The sequence below is a fragment of the Diabrotica virgifera genome, chromosome 5, assembly GCF_917563875.1.
Source record: "Diabrotica virgifera virgifera chromosome 5, PGI_DIABVI_V3a".
Lineage (NCBI taxonomy): Eukaryota > Metazoa > Arthropoda > Insecta > Coleoptera > Chrysomelidae > Diabrotica > Diabrotica virgifera.
In genome coordinates, this window is record NC_065447.1 from 242,863,973 (window position 1) to 242,886,735 (window position 22,763).

The window sequence follows — 22,763 nt, forward strand, 5'->3', positions numbered from 1 at the left end:
AACACAACAGAATCGGTTTAAGATGGGGGGAAACAAGAAACAGAGGAGAATGGAAGGTCGCAGGAAGGCTTTGGCCACACGGGCGATTTTTTAGGCGCCCATTGGTTTGACTACCACCTCCACCAATTTTAGATGAAATGATTTCATCTAAAATTGGTGGAGGAGGTAGTCAAACCAATGGGAGCCGTAAATTATCGCGCCGTAAAAAATCGCCCGTGTGGCGAAAGCGTAAACGCTGTAAAATTAAGCGGCAGTAAGCGCTGTAAAAAGTATGGCCAGACGGGGATGTAAATTACGGCGTGTAGCGAGATGAAAATACAGGTTTTTGGTCGTTGTTGTGGTTAGAGGAGCTACAAATTTCGTTCAGTACACTGCATACTACAGTAGGAAAAATAAAAGAATACCCATGAACGAACATATAAAACACGCTGTATTTTCCTGTCACCGTGTCACACAAAAAATTGACCAGCGCGCGTACATGTAATAATTATTGTTACATGTACTTGCACTGGACAATTTTCTTTGTGACACGATGACAGGAAAATACAGCGTGTTTTATATGTTCGTTCATGGGTATTCTTTCATTTTTCCGACTGCAGGTATCTTGGTGTTTATTTTTTGTTTCGTGCACTACGCGACGGCTAATAAAATGAATTCGTTCCTTCGTTTGCGACACGACGCCAAAGATGGGCCCGTTCGATGATTCTGCGCGATATTTTACAGCTCAGTATGGCCATCTACTACTCTCACCGTGGGACCCATTTTCTCGCTTCATTTTAAGGCTCTTACGGAGCCGTAAATTATCGCGTGTGTGGCCTTGAGCCACGCGGGCGATAGTTTACGGCGTCGTAAGAGCAGTAAACCTGACGAGGCATTGGTTGACTATCTCCTATTTCATCTACAATTGGTGGAGGAGTTAGTCAACCAATGACCAATGGGTTTAGTGCTCTCACGGCGCCGTATATCCAGACGTCTTACACCACCGGTGATGAAACGCAAATGGGCCCAATACTCCACTAGGAGTGATGGTCCAAAAGAGAAATATTTGAAAGATGAAGTTTTCGATCCTAATAGCATTATTAATAATATTTAGAAAATATTAAAATATTACTAAAAGATTTTTAAATCGAAAACTTATTGGTCCATTTCCTTGGTAACACTTCCAAGGCTTCTAAAATTTGCAAGCCAAATGGATGCTGAAGCGAAGAAGACAAGAGGGAATTCAAAAAACTTACAATTCACGACCCCGTCTGTTCAGCTGGTAAATTCCAACAGAAAATGGACCTAGTTACTCGAAGGAGTAAAGACCAATATAAAAATAAAATAAAAATTTTATTTTTAATTCAGTTGCAATGCGAAGGCAAAACAATCTTACTTTTCAATTAGAATACGGAGCGCAGCTGAACAGACGGGGTCGTGAATTGTAAGTTTTTTGAATTCCCTCTTGTCTTCTTCGCTTCAGCATCCATTTGGCTTGCAAATTTTAGAAGCCTTGGAGGTGTTACCAAGGAAATGGGCCAATAAGTTTTCGATTTAAAAATCTTTTAGTAATATTTTAATATTTTCTAAATATTATTAATAATGCTATTAGGATCGAAAACTTCATCTTTTAATTGCCAGATGACGCTAGTCACCTAATATTTTCACTTCAGTTGCAATGGGTGGGAGAACCTCTCAGTGCGGATCAATTGGGATATGGAGAACAAGCCTACGTTCTTTCCGATGAGGCTCCAATAAGAGCCGAAAATCGCGATTCAAGGGACTGGACTGCGCTCCGTATTCTAATTGAAAAGTAAGATTGTTCTGCCTTCGCATTGCAACTGAATTAAAAATAAAAATTTTATTTTAGAAATATTTGAATTTGAATCTTAATATGGAAAATACGTATATTAAAATTCAACTAAAGATAATCACGAATCAGCAATTGTTTTCAATAATCTTTTGATATTAAATTGAACTATCAATTAAATAGTTTAATAAAAACAATTAGGTAATAACCATTATCCATTATTTAATGCGATAAAATTGAATTTGATGATTATTTTTCCTTATCTACTATAATAATGTTTTCAAATTTCCCATAATTTTATGGTCCTGACACAATAATTTCACTCTCCACGGTTGGGAACACTATTCTGATTTGTTTTTTTTTTTGATAGTAATCACTATACATTATTTGAAGCACAAGATAACAATTTTACCTTAAAACTTGTTACACAATTAGCACTGCCTTTATTGATTCAAAAACCAAATATTTATTATATAGTCATCGAGCAAGTTGATTTGATGAAATCACTTTGTCAAAAAAATAAATGAAAACGAAAGATTGCTTATCTTATATTACGTAGAGAATACATAAACACGCTGTAAAATGTGTTTACATACCTGCACAGGTTATTTACTTAACTCAGATCCTTAAAATGTTTTCAAAATATCGCGCTACGAATGGGAAAATATTTTTACAGTTATCTCCAGTTTTAAGGGCAATTCATTCATTGATCCGAGGTATCAAGTTAAGTTGAAACATAATATTGCATAATTTTATCTTTTGATCCGATCGGAGATTGAATAGCATCAAAGCTATTCTGAGTTGAATTGTGGTGTAACCAAACCATTTTCCTAAGTTTTTCATTCAGGACATAGAGGCTCAGATTCATTTATCCTTCGATCTTTCCTTGAATGAATTAATTATTTAAAAATTGAAGAAAAAAATCTTCTGTGTAAAAGGTATATTTATTTGAAAACTCAATAAAGGGCTACATTAAAAAAACAGAACGTTTTCGCTCTAAAGAGAGCATCATCAGTGTTCTTTGCAAGCTCTACATGCTAAACCACCAAAAATACATGGGTTAAAACCCTTAAAATGTCGACTAAAAGTCTTACATTGACATGTAGTCCAGGGCGCATCTGTTTTGAGATGGACTTGAGAGGTGACTCAAATTTTTTTGCAGAAATTGCTTGAAAATAACTCAAATAATAATATTTGGGTTATCCTCCCACTCAAAATGGTCCGGAACATTGTTTAAATAATCAAAATGTCAAAATATGAAGGAAAAATTCGACTTTTTTATTGGTTTTTTGATTATAACTTTAAAACTTTCATTTCTGAGAAAAGTTGTACTGACAAAAAAATTGCGTAATTAAATTTCCTATAATATAGAATTGGTTAAAAATTTAAAAAATAGTCAGCCTTATTGCAAAATAGCAATAATTGCGAAAAAACCATACAAAAACAAGTATTCTCATTTTACGTTTTTCAACCATTTATGCTATACTTAGGACCTTCATATTTTATCCAGAAAAACTTTATGATATAGTAAAACAGCACTGTAAATTTCATTAAGATCGGTTTAATAGATTTTGTAAAATAAATTTTGCAATCCAGCTTTCGCAAAAAAATTCATTTTTTTAAAATGTTGCAGGACTGAAAATAAAGCAGATAGCAAGTTGAATTTTTTTTTGCTTATAGAAGTGAACTGTACCTTTCATTTGCAATTTGCAAAATTAAAATCGATTAATTACGACGGCGTCAGGAAATTTTTTAAATAAACATTAATTTTTGGTGCTCCGCGCACGACAGCGGTGTTCGATCCACACAAATTGATTTTCACTAAAATTTCTTCCAATCTTTATCTAATATATTATTTTCTTACTCTATATTTTGTTGTATTTTAATATTTTAATTCCACAAAAATCAAACTAATTTTATTATTGTTTGTGAAATATTGTTTAAAACAATTACATATTTTTAAAAATAATAAACTTTTATTCTCTAAGTTAAAATATATGAACAAAAAAGTTTTTGCTAAAAAAAGTGTTATTTCAAAAGATAGAGTATGTGTTTTTATTTTGCAATAAACAAATTTATTTATTTACATCGAAATGTAATAAAAATTAAAATGTATCAATCCTGTCCTGCTGTCCTGCGCGTAGAACCAATAATTAATGTTTATTTAAAAAAATTCCTGACGCCGTGGTAGTTAATGGATTTTAATTTTACAAATTGCAAATGAAAGGCTCAGTACACTTCTATACGCAAAAAAAATTGAACTTGCTATCTGCTTTATTTTTAGTCCCGTAACATTTTGAAAAAATGATTTTTTTTTGCGAAAGCTGGATTGCAAAATTTATTTTACAAAATCTATTGAACCGATCCTAATGAAATTTACAGTATTGTTTTACTGTATCATATAGTTTTTCTGGGTGAAACATGAAGGTCCTTAGTGTAGCATAAATGGTTGAAAAACGTAAAATGCTAATACTTGTTTTTGAATGGTTTGTTTTGCAATTATTGCTATTTTGCAACAAGGGTGACTATTTTTTAAATTTTCAACCAATTCTATATTGTAAGATATTTAATTACGCAACTTTTATATCAGTACAACTTTTCTCGGAAATGAATACTTTTAAAGTTATAATAAAAAAACGAAGATAAAAATTGAATTTTTCCTTCATTTTTTGACATTTTGATTATTTAAACAATGTTCCGGACCTCTTCGAGAGGGAGGATAAATCAAATATTATTATTTAAGTTACTTTCAAGCAATTTCTGCAAAAAAAATTGAGTCACCTCTCAACGTCCAAATGTACTAATATTTTTACAGATGCGCCCTGGTCTAATGTTGTATACTAAATCCTGGCGATGGATGAAATTTAGAAAGATACCTCAAAGCATTTCATCCATCGCCAGGATTTAGCATACAACATGTCAATTGTAAGACTTTTAGTCGACATTTTAAGATCTACATAACAATTCTCTTTATGTTATTTTCCACAGATTTCTTACTGCTTTTAAATCTACGTGGAGGATTGTTAATAGACTCCCCAACTGTTACCATGCTTGGTAAGGATGGTAAATTCGGCATAGCATCAAAGTTGCTCTCAAGAACAACAACTCTGAAGGAACTGTAATGATGATTGGAAGTCAGTTGGTTTACCAGAACATCATGAGCCCTCAGATTTCTTAATTATATACGATTTGACATTTTCAGAGGTCACCTGGAGACATGTTATTAACAGGCAAAAATCTCATCTTTTCTACTCCCCTAAAATCAGCATTGACACTGGAACCAACCATGCTCGCATGCTCATATAGAGCCAAAAAACCAAAAGATATGCGTTGGCCTTAATACTAGGAAAAAGAGAACTTCACGAGAGACAAGGATAAAATTATATAACACAATAGTGATACCGACTGTGCTCTATGCAAGTGAATGCTGGAAAATTCTGGAAAAACGTATGAGCAGGATAAAGGCAACGGAGATGAGTCACCTAAGCTAAGAAGCATAGTTGGAAAGACAAAATAGGATAGATTAAGCAACGAGACTATCAGGAGAATGGCCAACCAAGAGCCAATAATGAATAAAATAGCAAAGAGACAAATGAACAGAATTACAAGAAAAGTCCATGAAACAAAGAACATCGTAAAAAGAAAAAGAGGCAGACCAAGAAAAAAAATGGATACAGCAAGTAGTAGAGGCGGGAAAAGTTAAACAAAAATCACTCGAGGAATTGAAAATTATGGCAGGAAATAGAAATGAACGGAAGAGATGGGTGAATGGAAATTAAAATAACTAGCCCAAATCCGATACCATGATAGGGTAAAAGGAGGGAAGAAAGAAAGGATGGATTCTTTGTGAAGCTGAAGTTAGTGTTTCAAATGAGGACATGAGAGACAGAGTGGCCTAACTGATTTTAACATTACTTTACTTACATAATCAAAGGAAATGATCAGAAGCTATCAATGTCCGATTGTTTTAGTAATTGTATGTTGACCAATAATGATTCATCGTCAACATAAAACTACTAAAACAATCGGACAAAGGCTTTTCATTCACAGTCATTTATCTCTATATCAGTCTATATCAGTCTAGATATATTAATATTAGGTTTGTTCTAGCAAACAGTCAAACTAGTCAGAAACCGTCAGCAAACAGTTGGTCAGTGAGAGAACATAATACAGTCACCAGTGCTATCCTCTCTACTCGCGCTGGTCGACTATTCGCTGATGGTTTCAAATTTTCAAACCGTTTGAAACTGATGCTAGAACAAACAACAAACCTATTATGTAACACAAGACAGAAGCTCGAAACAAATGACAATCGATGAAAAGCCCTATTGTTTGCTTCTGATCATGTTCTTTGGTTATGTAAAGTAATGTTAAAATCAGTTAGGCCACTGTGGCTCTCATGGCCTTAAATATAATAGTCGTCTACATATTATTAGGTAAAATTAATCTGTACCTTGTGAAACACAAAACAGAAAAATTGATTTATTTGTTATATCGTGTGTTTCGTATAGTTTATAGTTTTTACTTTTCTAAAATAACATAACGTTTCTAAGTACGGTATAAAAGTCTAATAGAAATCAAAACAACATGCCGTATATCGCTATAATAAACGAATAAGGTAGTTGGTTTGTTGTTTTGAAATCATTTGATATGGATTAGAAATTGACAGTCAACCGTAGGTCATTTACCCACATTGATATTATTACTGTGAAATTTTTAAATTCTCATCCTATATTTTACCAAAAACAATACTCAAATTAAAAGTTTTCAACATTTAATATTACAAGAGAGTGAGAATAAATAATTGAAAACAATGCGACAATGTTTTGAAAACTTGTTGCCTGGCATAGACGAATGGAAACAAGTTTGAGAAACAAATTGGAGCAATATTTTCTTATTTATGTTTACTATCGTATGATATTCGAGAATATTTTTTAATATGTACTTACATGCAAAATTCAAATCTTTGCAAATAAACATTCAATGACATTTATCACAATTACTATTTTTCAACTTGTCAAAGTGAACAGCACATTTTAGCAAATATTCAGACGTAGTTTTCAATAGAATATTAGTTAAAATTGTATTTATATATACAGTTTTATTCATGAAATAATCTTACCGAAGTAGACTCGAGATATTAAAATTGCCAATTTGACATTAGATGCAGAACTAAAAGTTTATTATGGTTCATTTTCTTAAATGTGACTGTTGTCAAAACTAGAAACTCGTTGTAAATAAACAGAAACAATCTACAGTATTTCTCATGATCATCTTTCAGTGCGTCACAGTTTTTTGATTTTTTTCTAACGCATTAAATTGTATGTGACAGAAAAAAACGCACGTCGGTGATTACATTTCGTCGGTGACATTTTATAACATTTATTCTAGTTATTCTAGTTGTCGATAGATGGCGCCATAATAAAAAAATAATTTTTTTTGGAGTTATACTTCTTTACCGGCGATATGAGGGTGAATTTTTATATGTTAAAACCTATGATCCCGGCGCATGCGCATTATAACTTTGTTCTGATTGGATGTTCAAATGACATGTCAAAGATTATTCAATATGGCGGCTGTGGCACAGCTGTAGTTTGATTATTTATGGTTGTTGCGTTTTAAAATTTGTGTGAAAAGAAACAACAAACAAAAGTTAGTTAATAGTTATACTGCCTTTTTAAATAGTTTTCATATATGTACCTATATTGTTGGACTTTTGGACTACTTTGGACAAGGAAAACTCATTCTAATTTGGTCAGTAGTTTTCATTATAATCATATTGTAATTATACATTTGGATTAGGTTGAAATATCTACATTTATTTTCTTAAGAATGGGGATTTTAGAGAGAAATCCCAAATTAGCTCCGATTTTTATTTTTAAATTATGATTTTTTGGCGTAGATTTATTTAACTAGTAGATATGTAATGCTTTGATTTACATACTTAATTTGATTACCAACAAAAGTTCTACCAATCTTCATCTAATATATTGTTTTCTTACTGTTTTGTTATATTTTAATATTTTCTTCCACAAAATTTAAACTACATAATTTAATTATATTCAAAACAACTGTCAAACAGTAAAACGTTCAGTTACCCTATTTTTCCACATGACAAATAATGTGGAATTGGATGAGTGAGTCTAGGCTTCGATTACGAATCAAAGCGCCCCGAAATTCACGGGTTCGATTCCCGATGCAAGTTTTTATTTTTTTATTCATTTTATGATTGTAAGTATATTTGTTATATAATTTTTCTTTTAGAAAATGCGTATTTAAAATTTTTGCCAACAATTATTATCGTTCAGAAATCATTTTTCTTTGTGGCATTTTTCAATGTGTTTGTGTGCGTTTTATTCTTTTATTTTTTTAAATTTTTGGTATTGTCTTAAAAAACCCCATAATATGTAGTAGAAGTATAACTTCTTACGTGCGTACAAAGTACACACACATTCTTTTTTTAATTAGATAATAATATTACAAATATAATCTGTATAATTTGTAAGACTATACAAATAAAAAAAAATACCATTTTACAAATGCAAGAAACACATTTGATTTGTTTTTATTCCAAATTGAAAATAAAATGTGACAACTGTCAGATTTAACTAAAATGTCATGTTAGAATAAATGTAATAAATGTGTATTATCACGGACTTACCCTTTTTCCTATCATTTGTTACGCACTGAAAAATGATCATGAAAAGGACAATACCCAAAAATATTCCCAGTATAATAATCTAGGTAGAATATTCCCTCTATAATAATCTATAATCTGATTGGACAGAATAAAACACGTGATGAAAAATCTTCCTACACGATTGTAAATTAAAATCATTAAACAATAATCACGAATGTGTTTATGAAAATATCGATTCATTGTTAATGTGTGTAGGTAATTAGTTTATAAAAAAATTGTTAGTTATTTAAAACAATAATATTAGGTATTAAAATAGAGAGAGAAACAGGTAAGAGTTTGCGTAAACAAATTATGCACGTAAAAATATATTTCTATATTGTTGAAGTTGAACATAACAATTATTATTAAACTTAATAATAATTTTGGCAAATACCTGGATTTGTGGATATCTGACGTCGAACCAAACTCGTCTCAAGTTAACCAAAAACAGATGTAGATTTCTGAACAGTAAAACAAACAAAAACCAAAATAACAACAATATATCACTCCCATTTAAGTCTGATTCACTTTTTTTATTATGACCACATTCTGACGAACCTTGTACTCGATACCGCACACTCAACTCGTACTCGTCGTCCAAAGAGTATAATACTGACTGACTGATTTAGTGATTTTCAACCACGCTGCTTGTGCTTATTCACATTCACGTTTTACGCGGCGTCTTCTTGACTTCACGTATTATTATTTCTGTGGTCGTCTTGAAAGATGCTTAAAAAAGTAGCCGCCTTGTAGGCTAAACTAAGGCGACTTACGACGATTAGTACGGTCGCTGGACACTAATAATTGGTGTTTTTGTACAGGGTGGCCAAACAAAAATAAAGTTAGCACTTTTTTTCATGCTTTCCAAGGGGGTACACTGGTACAGGTAATAGGTATATGGTATAGGTATTGCTTCACAGAAAATATATAGGTATAATATCCTCGGAGATCGGTAGAAAAATTTACATCCAAAATAACAAAATTCAGTTGGCAACACTGTGTGAATGTTGATAGTAACATATCATGTAACATATCCCTTTTAAAGATAAACAGAACTGTAATTTAGTCCAGACAAATTAATATATTTTTTGCCAACAAAAATGAGATTTTTCAACCAAATAGTGTTTCAAATATGATGTGCAAAATAATATTGAATTGGGTTTTGCTAATGAGCTTGCTTTTTTGTCATTAAAGTAGAAAAAACTTTAAATTTATTCTTTATAATCATTAGCGTCCAGTTCTCGTCTTATTATTTTCACTGTACTAATATCCGTCGACTAATTTACAATGATTAATGCAATGTTAAAACATATTATCGTTAGCTGCTTCTAGAGTGTCTGAGACATATCTAATTTTGTTGATAAAATTGATAAACTTATATTGTTCCTATTTATAATGACGTTTAGTAGAAAGCTTAGTATTCATAGTACCTGAGATACGATTTTTCAAATTTCGCCACTTTTTGGGCCATTTTTTCTATTTTTTCGCAAACTTTGTTCAAAAACTTTTTAATACGCAGTTTTAGGGATGTAATGGTACACTTCGCGTCAAAAAAAACTGGTACAAGTCTTATAACCGAAAATCGAGTTTTTCTCGTTGTGTAAATTGGTCTTGTCACATATGTCATTCTTATTTCTATGCAACGTTGCCAGTTCAACTAAAATATTATATCAAACCAGTTAAAAGCAAGGCTGTGCAGCAGACCGCAAATTGTTAGTAGTTTACTAAAAATTAAAACAACATCGAACATTCTCGATTAGTCAGTCACATTTATTTAAACATGCATCCTAAAAAATTCTCTTATTAATTTTGTAATGTTCCATCATCTTAATTAAGTAACCATAAATTAATTCGTGTTCTTTTATAATTTATGACAGATATTACATGAATGACAGATAATAACTCTAGACTTGACATTAAATTATTATGTTTTATTTAAAATCGAGAAGTGTGAAGGGTTTGTCGTAAAGTGTAGCACAAAACTCTTTTAGAGTTGTGGGATACTAATAAATAAAACACACTGGAAAAATTAAAATTTGAAATTAATACAAAATGAATACCTTTTACAGTGAACAAGTGTGGAACTTAATATTATGTATTACAATAAAATTCGAAACTGCGGAAATATTAAGGACACAGTTGTGTTTTATTAAATGTATTCATTTTTTTCGCATCATGAGAAATACGAGAATGAATATTTTTGAAACATTTAAACGCAGAATGAAAGATTACATTATTACTGATGGCCGAAAGTCCCTAAAAACTTCTATGTTTATTTTAATAAGTTACAGGGGGAAAATAAAGAGAGAATTTAGTGATGTTTAATTGCAAATATTTCCTTCAAAATATTTTTTTTATTTATTCTAAGGGACTTTCGGCCCTCGGTAATATATTATATTTTATTTTGCGTTTAAATTTTTCAAAAATACTTATTAGTTTTTTAAGGATTCGAAAAAAATGAAGGCAATTTAGTCCATTGAAATGTTACATTGTAATTATATTCAAAATATAATTAAACATATTCCAAAATTTTGTAAAAATATAATAATTTTTCACAGAAATACGCCAAAGTTGGGCCACACACATTACCATAATGTGTATTGGTTGCGTTCGGTCACAGTGAAGTTATTATAAATATTGACAATTTCAACTGTCAAAATTTTTATTTTATCATTTATTGTTTAAAAATTATAAAATTGATAAGATAGCCTCAGTTGAGGAGAAAGTAATAATAATAAAGATGTTTTATTCAGTCAATAGTGTGCGAACAATCGGGTAAATAATAACGTGGGCCTAACTTTTACACACATACCTACTGTGGCAAATGTACATAGGTATTTTTCAAAATGTTGGAATGTGTTTAAATCCTAGAACAATTTCAGCTTTTGTTTTTAATACAGATTTTAATCCTCTACAAATAGCTTCTCACGAGTTTTGCTGTAAAATGATTAGGGAAGCAGGAATTTAACAGTTTAAAATTTTACATTCAGTTACCTATGGCCCGTTTTACTATTCACCACCATGATTTTTGAACGTTATTTTTTGTATTTAGATTTAGTGCAATTCCATTATCTGTGCTGGCAACAACGCCGTGATTCACTAGCCATTGTGTCCAGTCTGAACACAGGTTTACATTGGAAAAAAAAAGTGTACCAGTTTTTTTTGACGCGAAGTGTACCCTTAATAGAAAAAAACAATTACTTTTAAAACGGTCTTCTTCTTAAGGTGCCTTCTCCATTACTGAAGGTCCGCTATAACTACAGCAAATTGCTCTCTATCTTGAAAGGTTCTTAGTATCGAATGTGTGTCCATGCCTGTCCAGTCTCTTACGTTCTTCAGTCATGAGCATTTTCTTCTTCCTGGACCTCTTCTTCGTGCCACTTTCCCTTCCATTATGAGTCATAAAAAGTTGTATCTTTCTCCACTGTAAATGTCGTAGATAACTCGTTTTTTTTTGTTTTTTTTTTATAATATTTAGGAGTTCTCTCTCCGTCCCATTCTTCTCAGCACCTCGTTATTGGTCACGTGCTCTGCCCAAGAGATCTTCAGCATCTTTCGAAAATCCCACATCTCAAAGGCTTCCATACGCCTCTTACTTGTAATTCCGAGAATCCATTTTTCCACACCGTATGGCTCCGTATACATATAAAATGGTCTATTGTAGTATATTCTAGGACAAATTTTAAGCAAGGTATGGTTCTTCAAAGTTTTCGATTTAACGATTTTTGCTAACTTTTAGGGCTATTTGTTAAATTTCCCGTTTTAATTTCGTTCCTTGTAGAAATAGGGAATTAAGTAACTATTGCTAGATAAGAAAGAAAGCTAATTTTCTGTAATTAGTCCTGTCGCCAGGGGGGGTACAACGGCCTTCTTAATTCAGATGGACTTACCCAAGTTTTTTTTATGTATTTTGGCTCGTAGAATACGAATTTTTTGGGTAACAGTTGATCCGGATGTCGATAAGATTGTTATAAACAAAGAAGTTGAGGAATTACATAACAGCGATTTCTCGCAAAACAAAACATTTTTTTGTATTTTTTGGGTCATTCTAACCAAAAAATGTTCCTACAAGTTTTTTCGTAGGATGCATAGTTTTCGAGATAAACGCGGCTGAACTTTCAAAAAATCGAAAAATTGCAATTTTTGAACCCGAATAACCTTTGAATAAAAAATAAAATAGCAATTCTGCTTACCGGCTTTAAAAGTTTGAGTCAAATTATATCTGTTTTGAATATTTGCATTGCTCGATAACATTGCTTAACATCGAGGGCATAAGCCAGGCAAAATGCCAAGTGTTGCAAAAAATCCTACACGATAACGACATTGACCTGGTTGCCATACAAGAGACCCATACTGAAGACAAAGTCCAGCTTGATTTAAGGGGAAAGATACCTGGCTACGATTTACTGGGAGCCACCTATGATAAACATTACGGCGTCGCAACCTACATTCGCTGCAATATAGAAAATGGTTTCCTACTTTCTGCTGCCAATGAAAATAATATACATGAAGTAGTCACCAAGATTGGAGATATTACCGTAGTTAACATATACAAACCTCCAGCCACTACATGGAACCCAGAAGTGCTAAAGACTCATCCACATCCTACTATATACATCGGCGACTTCAACAGCCACCACGAAATGTGGAAGTACACCACGAATGATGAAAATGGGGAGGCACTAGTAGAATGGTCCGAAGAGCAAAACACATATCTAGTTTTTGATGCCAAAGACAGAGGAACATTTAAATCAGCTGCATGGAGAAAAGAATATAACCCAGACCTATGTTTTGTCTCAAAAGATACCAATGACAGACCACTAACAACTGCGAGAAGTATCCTTGCAGACTTCCCACATACTCAACATCGTCCGGTGCTTATCACCATCGGAATATCAATTCCAATAATTAGATCATATCCTCGACCCAGGTGGAATCTTAGAAAAGCAAACTGGAAGAAGTTCTCTGAACAACTAGACCGGACCTTGAGCTGGGTCCCTCCAACCAGCAAACATTATGAGAGGTTTGTGGGCGCAGTAATAAGCACTGCCAAGAAAACCATCCCTAGGGGATATCGCAAAGAATATGTGCCTGGATGGACTGAAACATGTGAAGACTTATACACGAAGTTTCTCGAAAGTGGTGACCGAGAAATAGCCGATGAGCTTTTACACAACATCGATACAGCTAGACGCCAAAAATGGATAAAGACTGTCGAAAACCTTGACTTCAAAAAATCAAGCCGGCAGGCATGGTCCTTGTTGCGGAAAATTGGAGGAGCTAACCAGCTGGAATCCAGAGAGTCTAAAATGTCTCCTAACAAGGTTGCCTCCCATATAGTATCTCTATCCAGAGCTCCACGAGATCGAACACATACTACCAACGTGAAAAGAGACTTAAGGGCATTAAAACAAATGAACAGAACGAACTCCGAATATTCAGCAAGAATACTTATTTCTGAAATCACACATGCGCTGAAAGAAATGAAATCAGGTAAAGCACCTGGCTTTGATGGTATCCATCCAGAGTTCTTGATACACAGTGGTGCATACACGAAACAGTGGCTTGCAATGTTCTTTAATGATATACTTCAGTCAGGTAACATTCCTTTCTCACTTAAGCGAACAAAGATAATTGCAATTCCGAAACCGGGCAAATCAAACGATAAGCCAGAAAACTACCGCCCCATAGCTCTACTCAGCATGGTATATAAACTATTAGAAAAGCTTCTCCTCAACAGAATTAGTCACAGGATACTAGAAACTGTCCCCATTGAACAAGCTGGCTTCCGCCCTCATCGAAGCTGTACGGACCAAGTGCTGTCATTAACAACTTTTATAGAAGCTAGTTTTCAAAAGAAACAAAAGACAGCAACAGTATTTATAGATCTAACAGCAGCATATGATACTGTTTGGAGACAGGGATTAATATATAAACTGGCCCGCATTATCCCCTGCAGAAAGATAATTAACCTCATTGACAACATGCTGACCAACAGAGCCTTCCAGGTTATAATGGGAAAGGAGACGAGTAGACAGATGAAACTTAACAATGGTCTTCCACAGGGTTCTGTCCTTGCCCCTTTACTTTTCAGCCTCTATATTGCTGACATGCCTGAAACCGAATCTCGGAAGTTTGGATATGCTGACGACTGGACCCTTGCAACAAGCCACCAATCTTTAGAAACTACAGAAATCACTCTCACGAATGACTTATCCATCCTCAGCGAATACCTTAAGAAATGGAGACTACAGCCAAGTACTACAAAAACTGAAGTATCAGCTTTTCATCTAAACAACAAGTTGGCAAACAGAGAATTGTGAGTGTATTTTAATAACAAGCTGTTAAAACACAATAAATACCCGAAATACCTTGGGGTTACTCTAGACAGAACGCTCACATTCAGAGAACACCTGACGAAAACAGCAGCAAAATTGAAAACACGCAACAATATAATACAGAAACTCTGCGGCACTACATGGGGGTCCACAGCATCAACATTAAGATCCTCTGCTCTTGGCCTGATATATCCGGTGGCAGAATACTGTGCTCCAGTGTGGCTAAATAGCAGGCATACCCACCTGGTCGACACCCAACTAAACCGTACTATGCGTATGATAACAGGCACAATTAAGCCCACCCCTACAATGTGGCTACCTACCCTTAGTAATATAGAACCACCCAACCTACGCCGCGAACATGCATTGGTTAAAGAATATAACAAAATAATGGACAGTCGCCAGCTTCTAGTCCACAACGACATCCCCGATATTCTTGGAAACCGTCTCCGATCCAGGTTACCCCCTCTACAATCTGCTCAAGCGCTGCAGCAATCCAACTTTGACTTAAATACCCGATGGAGAGAAGATTGGGAAAGTAGGACAGATCCGCATTACCATAGTCTACCGGACATCATAGGGAAACCTGGCGAATTTGAACGTCCCCGTAAGATTTGGGCAGCCCTTAATCGAATTCGAACAAACTGTGGAAGATGCGCCGACTCCCTCCACAGATGGGGTAAACTCCCCTCGCCTTCTTGTGACTGCGGCGCTGCAAGACAGACGATCAGTCACATTGTTCAGGACTGCCCACGCAGAGCATACACAGGCGACCCTATAGACTTTGTAATGGCAACCGAAGGGTCAATCGAATATATAAAAAAAATTGGACATCTGTTTGTGATGCATTGTATAATGCATAAATCTAAATATATTCTGTGATATACTTAAGCCATACGCTAAATAAAATAAATTTGCATTGCTAAAAATTTATTTTTTGATTGTTAAAAAAAGCTATAAACACATAGTGTTTCCCGTGCCTAATACATGCGTTTTAATGCATATGCTACGTAGAAATAGCCCCGCTTGCACTCTTATATCCTCTACCTACTCGTTTGATTTTAAATGAGAAATCATTGAAAACATCACTCAAGCACTAGGTGTTTATAGCTTTGTTTTAACAATAAAATAATAAATTTTTAGCAATACAAATAATTAAAACCGATATAATTTGACTTGAACTTTCAAATGCGTTAAGCAGAATTGCTATTATATTTTTTAATCAAAAGTTATTCGGGTTCAAAAATTGCAATTTTTCGATTTTTTGAAAGTTCAACAGCGTTTATCTCGAAAACTATGCATCCTACGAAAAAAATTGTAGGAACATTTTTTGGTTAGAATGGCCCAAAATATACAAAAAAAAAGTTTTGTTTTGCGAGAAATCGCTGTTATGTGATTCCTCAACTTCTTGGTTTATAACAATCTTATCGACATCCGGATCAACTGTTACCCAAAAAATTCGTGTTCTACAAGTCAAAATACATAAAAAAAACTTGGGTAAGTCCATCTGAATACAGGAGGCCGTTGTACCCCCCCTGGCGACAGGACTAAATTTAATTTGGTGTTATCTGATTTTATTGACAGCGGCTGAATTATTACACTTTGCTGGTTATGTAAAATTTTATAATAGACTGATAATTACACTCTGTCGACGTAACATTTCATTTTACGAATAAAAGTAGCGGAGTCAAAAACACCGAGAAAAAATGTTCCCCTGACATTTTGTTCGATTTCTTTGACCACTCCGTATGAGTTAAGATAAAGACTCCGTGTTCAAATAAAAGTTACATACACAATCAAACTACAAATAAGATAAAAATAATGAGTTTAAGTGGTTTCGTATTGCGATTTGTGAAAAATAAATAATCATACTTAAGCTTGCAACAATTCATGCATTACATCACACTGAATATTAATTTACAAGCAAAGAAAAAATAACGAGAGGACTGTTCTTTTTCATTTTTTTCCCGGTATGGTTAGCTCACCTGGCAATAACTATATGTGACGACATATACCAGCTCCAAGAAAAGCCAGAAGCTAAGGGAATTACAACTGCAGGAGAACTTATTAACTACAATAATTATGTTTATTTTTCTTCTGGTTCTCCTTATATTAGGCCATAGGTTTTTTCTTGTCCAATTTTAAGGATATCTCTATCTCTCTATCTTTTAAAGAGTCTTCAAAGGGTGGTCTTGAGCCTGCTGGTCATTCGTATAATATACCGGATCCACCCATCTTTTCTCTTTTCCTCAGCGTACAATATCCTGGATATTACAGCAATGTGTAGAGAAGAGCTCATTTAGGCCTATTGGCCTGTTCTTAATTGATTTTGAGCTTGTATTCGTAGCTGTGATGTTGACTGCCAGCTATCTCGCCGCCTTTTTAAAGGGCCTTCCTATTAGTCTCTTGCCTGTTGGCTTGAAATCTCTGGATATACGGGCTATTCTCTCGCTAATTTCACTCTCGTCTTCTGTCTTCCCCACCGTACTATATCTTGTATGTTACAAAGATCTCTTATTCTGTCGTTCGGTATTCTGTCTCTCAGTGTTTTCCCAGTTATTGACCTCAACGTTCTCATTTCTAATATTCTCAATATCCTCTTGGTTTCTGCTGTGTCACATCTTGTTTCTATCGCGTACATCATGATCGGTCTTACACATGATTTGTATATGCGTACTTTCCCTCCCAGACTCATATCTTTGTTTCTCCAGATGACATCCCTCAGACATCCTGACACGTACTTAATTGGCTTTATTTGCTTGCTTTTGGACGCTCTCTTTAACATCTCCATAACTACATATTTCTACTCCCAGATATTCGAATCTCGAGACTTGTTCAATTAGTTCGTTGTTAATTACTAATTTGCATCTTATGGGTTCTCTTGACACTACCAGGGATTTTGTCTTAGCTGTTGATATTTTCATGCTGTAGTTCTTCTCCACTGTATTGAAAGTTTGTGCCATTGACTGTAGGTTATCCTCGTTATCGGAGATTAAGATTGCGTCGTCAGCATAACAGAGGATTTTCATTTGGTTTTCTGCCATCTATATCCTTTTCCAGTACTTTTAATGTTCTCTATGATTTTGTCCATTACTAAATTAAAAAGAAATGGGCTCAAGCTATCCCCTTGTCTGATTCCCGAGTTGATTTCTACTTTCGATGTTAGTTCATTCTCGACTTTTATTCTGGTTTTGTTCTTCGTATGAATGTCTTTTATTATCCTTATCATCTTGTTGTTGGGCTGATTTTTCTCCTTTAGCAATCTTAGAACATCTTCTAATCTTACACAATCGAAGACTTTAGTCAGATCTATAAAGCACATAAATGCAGGTTTATTATATTCCAGTGCTTTCTCTGCAATTGGTCTGGCTATGAATATGACGTCTATTGTGGACCTATTTTTCGTCGATTTATATTGTAGTCGAATTAACTCTACAAATTCTTGTACAAAACTAAGATAACTAAAAGGCAAAACAAACAATTTATGAGAAGCCTCTTATCACACCAGGTTGTGTCTGTTTGTCCCGTGTGAAAGCATACAATTTAATACTACGTTCAGTTTTTCGAGCTCCTACCGTGTATAAATAAATCCACAAAGGCACAAAATGAATAATTTAGAGCAGGGTTTGCCAATCGATGGTACGCGTACCATTGATGGTACGCGGAAAGATTTCAGGTGGTACGCGTCACATGAGTGAAACAAGCGATTACGCTGGGTCTCTATTTGCGAAAGTCCCAGTGCAGTTGTTGTGCTTCCATATTAAGCTATGAAGCAGTTTATGGTGAACCCAGGAACTTCAAAGGATAGTGTTAAAAAACCTAAACCACAGGCCAATCGGAAATACCACGAAAACTACTTACAGTGTGGTTTTATAGTGAAGTCTGGCACAGAAAATAGTGCCAATTCTATTCCTCAATGTATTGCTTGTTTCGAAACGCTTTCGAACCAAAGCATGAATCCTTCTATGCTGATACGTCACCAACACACAACAGATAAGCACTCTGATGTGGTTGGTAAGCTGATCGATTTTTTTTAATTAAAAGATAATCTACTTTTTTAAAAAAGAAAATAAATGCATGACTAGGTTTGTAAATATGATACTAACAAAGGCATCCTACCTTGCTAGATGTAGAATTTCAATAGGTACCGGCCACTGTAGAAATGGTCCAAACCGTGTTAGGAGAAAAGGCAGCCAAAGAAATTTAAAAAATACCATCGTCAAACAACACAGTGAAAAGGCGAATTTCTGATATGTCTTCCAATATTGAAGAACAACATTGTTTAAAACTTCATGAATGCACATATTTTGCACTTCAAGTAGACGAAAGCACCGATATAACATAGCACAGCTACTCGTATTGGTACGATTTGATGTTTATGAAGAAGTTATAGAAGAGTTATTGTTCTGCAAACCACTTGAATGTTTTGTTTCTTCAAACACTACAGAGAAACTCAACATCAGGTAAATTTACAGATCGGGGAGAAAATTAGGATCGGGGAGGGCTTCCTTCCATTTCATGTGTCCCTCCCCCTCCCCCGGTGTTGGGTGTTACGCCAAAATCTTGATGGTAGTGACTCCAGTGACATTAATGACAATTATTAATGTTTTAAAAATTATAAAAGTGATGACTTTCAACCGTCAAATATTTATAACAACTGTGTGTTTAATTTTACTAATTTGTACTTACATAAATAAATTACAATAAAATTTTGGTTTTGAACAGTTTTATTCATGAAATAATTGCAACAAATTGCACTCGATCTCTAAAATTATTATCGAATTTTTGCCCTCGTGACACTTTGATATAATTTCACTCCCCTTCGGGTCGTGAAATAAAAACTGTCAAAGTGTCACTCGGGAAAAATTCGATAATTTTAGAGCTCTTGTGCAATTACTACTGATTATTTCATTCATAGGAGATTCTGACCAATAAGAAAGCTACAGAAATAAAAATTAAACTGATAATTTTTGATAATTTCCCGTCGTCAAGTATATTACGTCAGATGCCCTTCGTTGCTATGAAAAAATACATTCAGTGACATTAATGACAATTAATGTTTTAAAAATTATAAAAGTGATGACTTTCAACCGTCAAATATTTATAACAACTGTGTGTTTAATTGTACTAATTTGTACTTACATAAATAAATTACAATAAAATTTTGGTTTTCAACAGTTTTATTCATGAAATAATCGCAACAAATTGCACTCGATCTCTAAAATTAATATAGAATTTTAGAGCTCTTGTGCAATTACTACTGATAATATTATATTCTTTTTTTCGTTGTAACGCCCCGATCTACAACGGTTATAGGATAGGTACATCTCGTCTTTAGATCATTCACAGTATTGATGCATCAGCTGAGACATGAGTCGCGTTGTACGTGACAAAAATACCCACAACCCACGACATATTCGACGGCCTCCTCTCAAATGAAGTTACACTGAATAATAAGTAGGAAGGTCTCTTTCTTTGGAGACGAAAGGGAACTATATACGGTAATCCGTCGATTAAGGGTGACTTATGATTATGTTAATTAGCAGACTGAATTACTTAGGAATGATTTAAATAAATATATAGTCCAGTCGTCAGAGATTTGATCTCTAAAAACGAGACGAACAAACTGAGGATGTCAATGTAATACCCCAAAAAGATGCAAAAAACATTACCATTCCTACACCCGGGCTTTTCCTTAACCCCCACCCTTTTATGAGGAGGGGGAAACGGAAAAAATAAATTTACCAAGAATCTGTATACCGTAGAAAAAAATGTTTCAAACAAGAAATGTAACTGAGGTGATTTTAAACAAAAAAAAAATATTAGCACTTTCTGTGTAGAACGAATCGGTTTCTCAGAAACAAGGATTGAAGCGACCGGCGATTTTAAATGTGGGTTACACCTACAACATCAATTTTTTTTAATTATATAGCAATATCCCTGCTATAGAATACTTTTTTCAGTTTGTTGAAAGCATTTCTTGTCTGTTCTATTCTTACTTTAATCTCTTCTGTGTATTCATTATTTTCATTAATAACTTCGCCTTTGAAGACCTCTAATTTTTATGGATGAATCAAGTTTCGTCTGTGGTAGCCGCCTTCCGTATCAGATGAGGTCCCTTCCACGAAGAAATATTGTATGTATTTTCAAAATGTTCGTGAAGTAAATCTTTTATCTGCGACTGTTTTACTATTATATAAACGAACAGGTTTTGATCGAATTTGTTAAGAAATACTAATAAAGGATTAGTAAAAAACTCTGCGCTATTTGGTAAAAGAGAAACCACCTTCGTCTAGATTACTTTTCGTAGCTCAGTGTCACTTTTTATGAGGTCATTAACCGGGATTTTCTAATAATATCGCCATAAATTAGATAAAAGTTGTTAATCGTTTAATCGTATTACACAATTTATATCTAACAATCTTTAATGGGAATATATAGCTATCATTAAGAGTTGTTTAATCCATTTGTTATATATTAACGAAAAAAATTTTTCGTTATTTTTAAACGCTTTTATTTAGTTCAATAGATTGCGTCAAACCTTTGGATGTTAATTTGACTACCTTTTCTTCCATGCAAATGAATGAAAATTTGCAGACATATGCATTCGCGGGAACAATACACGAATAGACAACAAAAAATGTTTGTTTATGTTTATTAATTGTTTAAATAAAAAAAACGATTCTAATGGAAAAGGCCTAAATTCTCTTGATTTTTACAATGTAGAAACTTGAAACTTTTAGGGATTGTAGCTAATGATATAACCTATACATAATTTCACTTTTTAAGTTAATTGTTTACGTTATGCGTCATAAATAAACAATAAAGTTTTAAATTTTGAACACTCATATATTTGTTTATACAGTATGATGCAAATGAAAGGAATAAATTCGTTATTTCGTAAAAAGGCGATTTTAAGGAAAAATCCCGAAAGAGGTCGATTTTTATTTTTAAATTACGATATTTTGGCATATATGTCATACTAGTGACGTCATCCATCTGGGCGCGATGACGTAATCGATGATTTTTAAACGCTTTTCTTTAGTTCAATCGTTTTTGTATAAAATATTTAGACGTTAATTTGACTGCGTTTTCTTCAATGAAAATGAATGAAAATTTGCAGACATATGCAGTCGCGGGAACAATACACGAATAGTCAATCAGAATTTTTTTATGTTTATTAATTGTTTAAATAAAAAAACACGATTTTAACGGACAATGCTTAAATTCCCTTGTTTTTTACAATGAAGAAACTTGAAAGTTTTAGAGATTGTAGCTAGTTACATATATGAACTATACATAATTTCACTTTTTAAGTTAATTGTTTACGTTATGCTTCATAAATAAACAATAGAGATTAAATTTTTTTGCCGATTCCGACTAATTTTCATGTTTGTTAATCATGTTTTGTTTTATACATCATCATCATCAATGGTGCTACAGCCCTATGAAATAGCCTCGACCTTGCCAAGTCTATTACGCCAGTCAGAGTCAGTCCTATCCATTGCCAACCGTTGCCAGTTTGCTGCGCCTATTTTTCTCCCCTCCTCATCTACACCATCCTTCCATCTAAGTTTTGGCCTACCCCTATTTCTACTTCCCACATGTTGTGACATAAGGATTCTTCTAGGACGGTTGTTATGCTGTGATCTTGCTAGATATCCTGTCCATCTTAGCCTTCCTATTCTTATAACAGATACTACGTCTTTACCACCAAATATATGTTTATATCTGTGGTATACCTCGTAGTTGTACTTCCTCCTCCAAATACCATTTTCACAGATGCCACCGAATATGCCTCTCAGGATCCTTCGTTCAAATATAAGCAGAAGGTTTTCATCTGCCTTGGAGATGGTCCATGTCTCATGTTTTATACATATATTTTAATAAACATGATGATATATTTTAATGACGAAGTAGTTTTCAATCCTAATAGTAAATTATTAATATTGAAAAT

General features: G+C 33.8%; 1 protein-coding gene across 5 annotated transcripts in view; it reads right to left on the reverse strand.

The window, feature by feature from the left end:
- Window positions 1-22,763, reverse strand: part of LOC114325088 (guanine nucleotide-releasing factor 2) — a 199,781-nt gene that overhangs the window by 88,872 nt on the left and 88,146 nt on the right. The window contains exon 1 of one of the 5 annotated variants that reach the window (XM_050650951.1): window positions 8,863-9,083. The exons of the other annotated variants lie outside the window; for them this stretch is intronic. The gene's annotated coding sequence lies outside the window, so the exon portion shown is untranslated. Of the gene's footprint in view, window positions 1-8,862; window positions 9,084-22,763 lie in introns of those variants that run through there. 5 annotated transcript variants of the gene reach the window in all.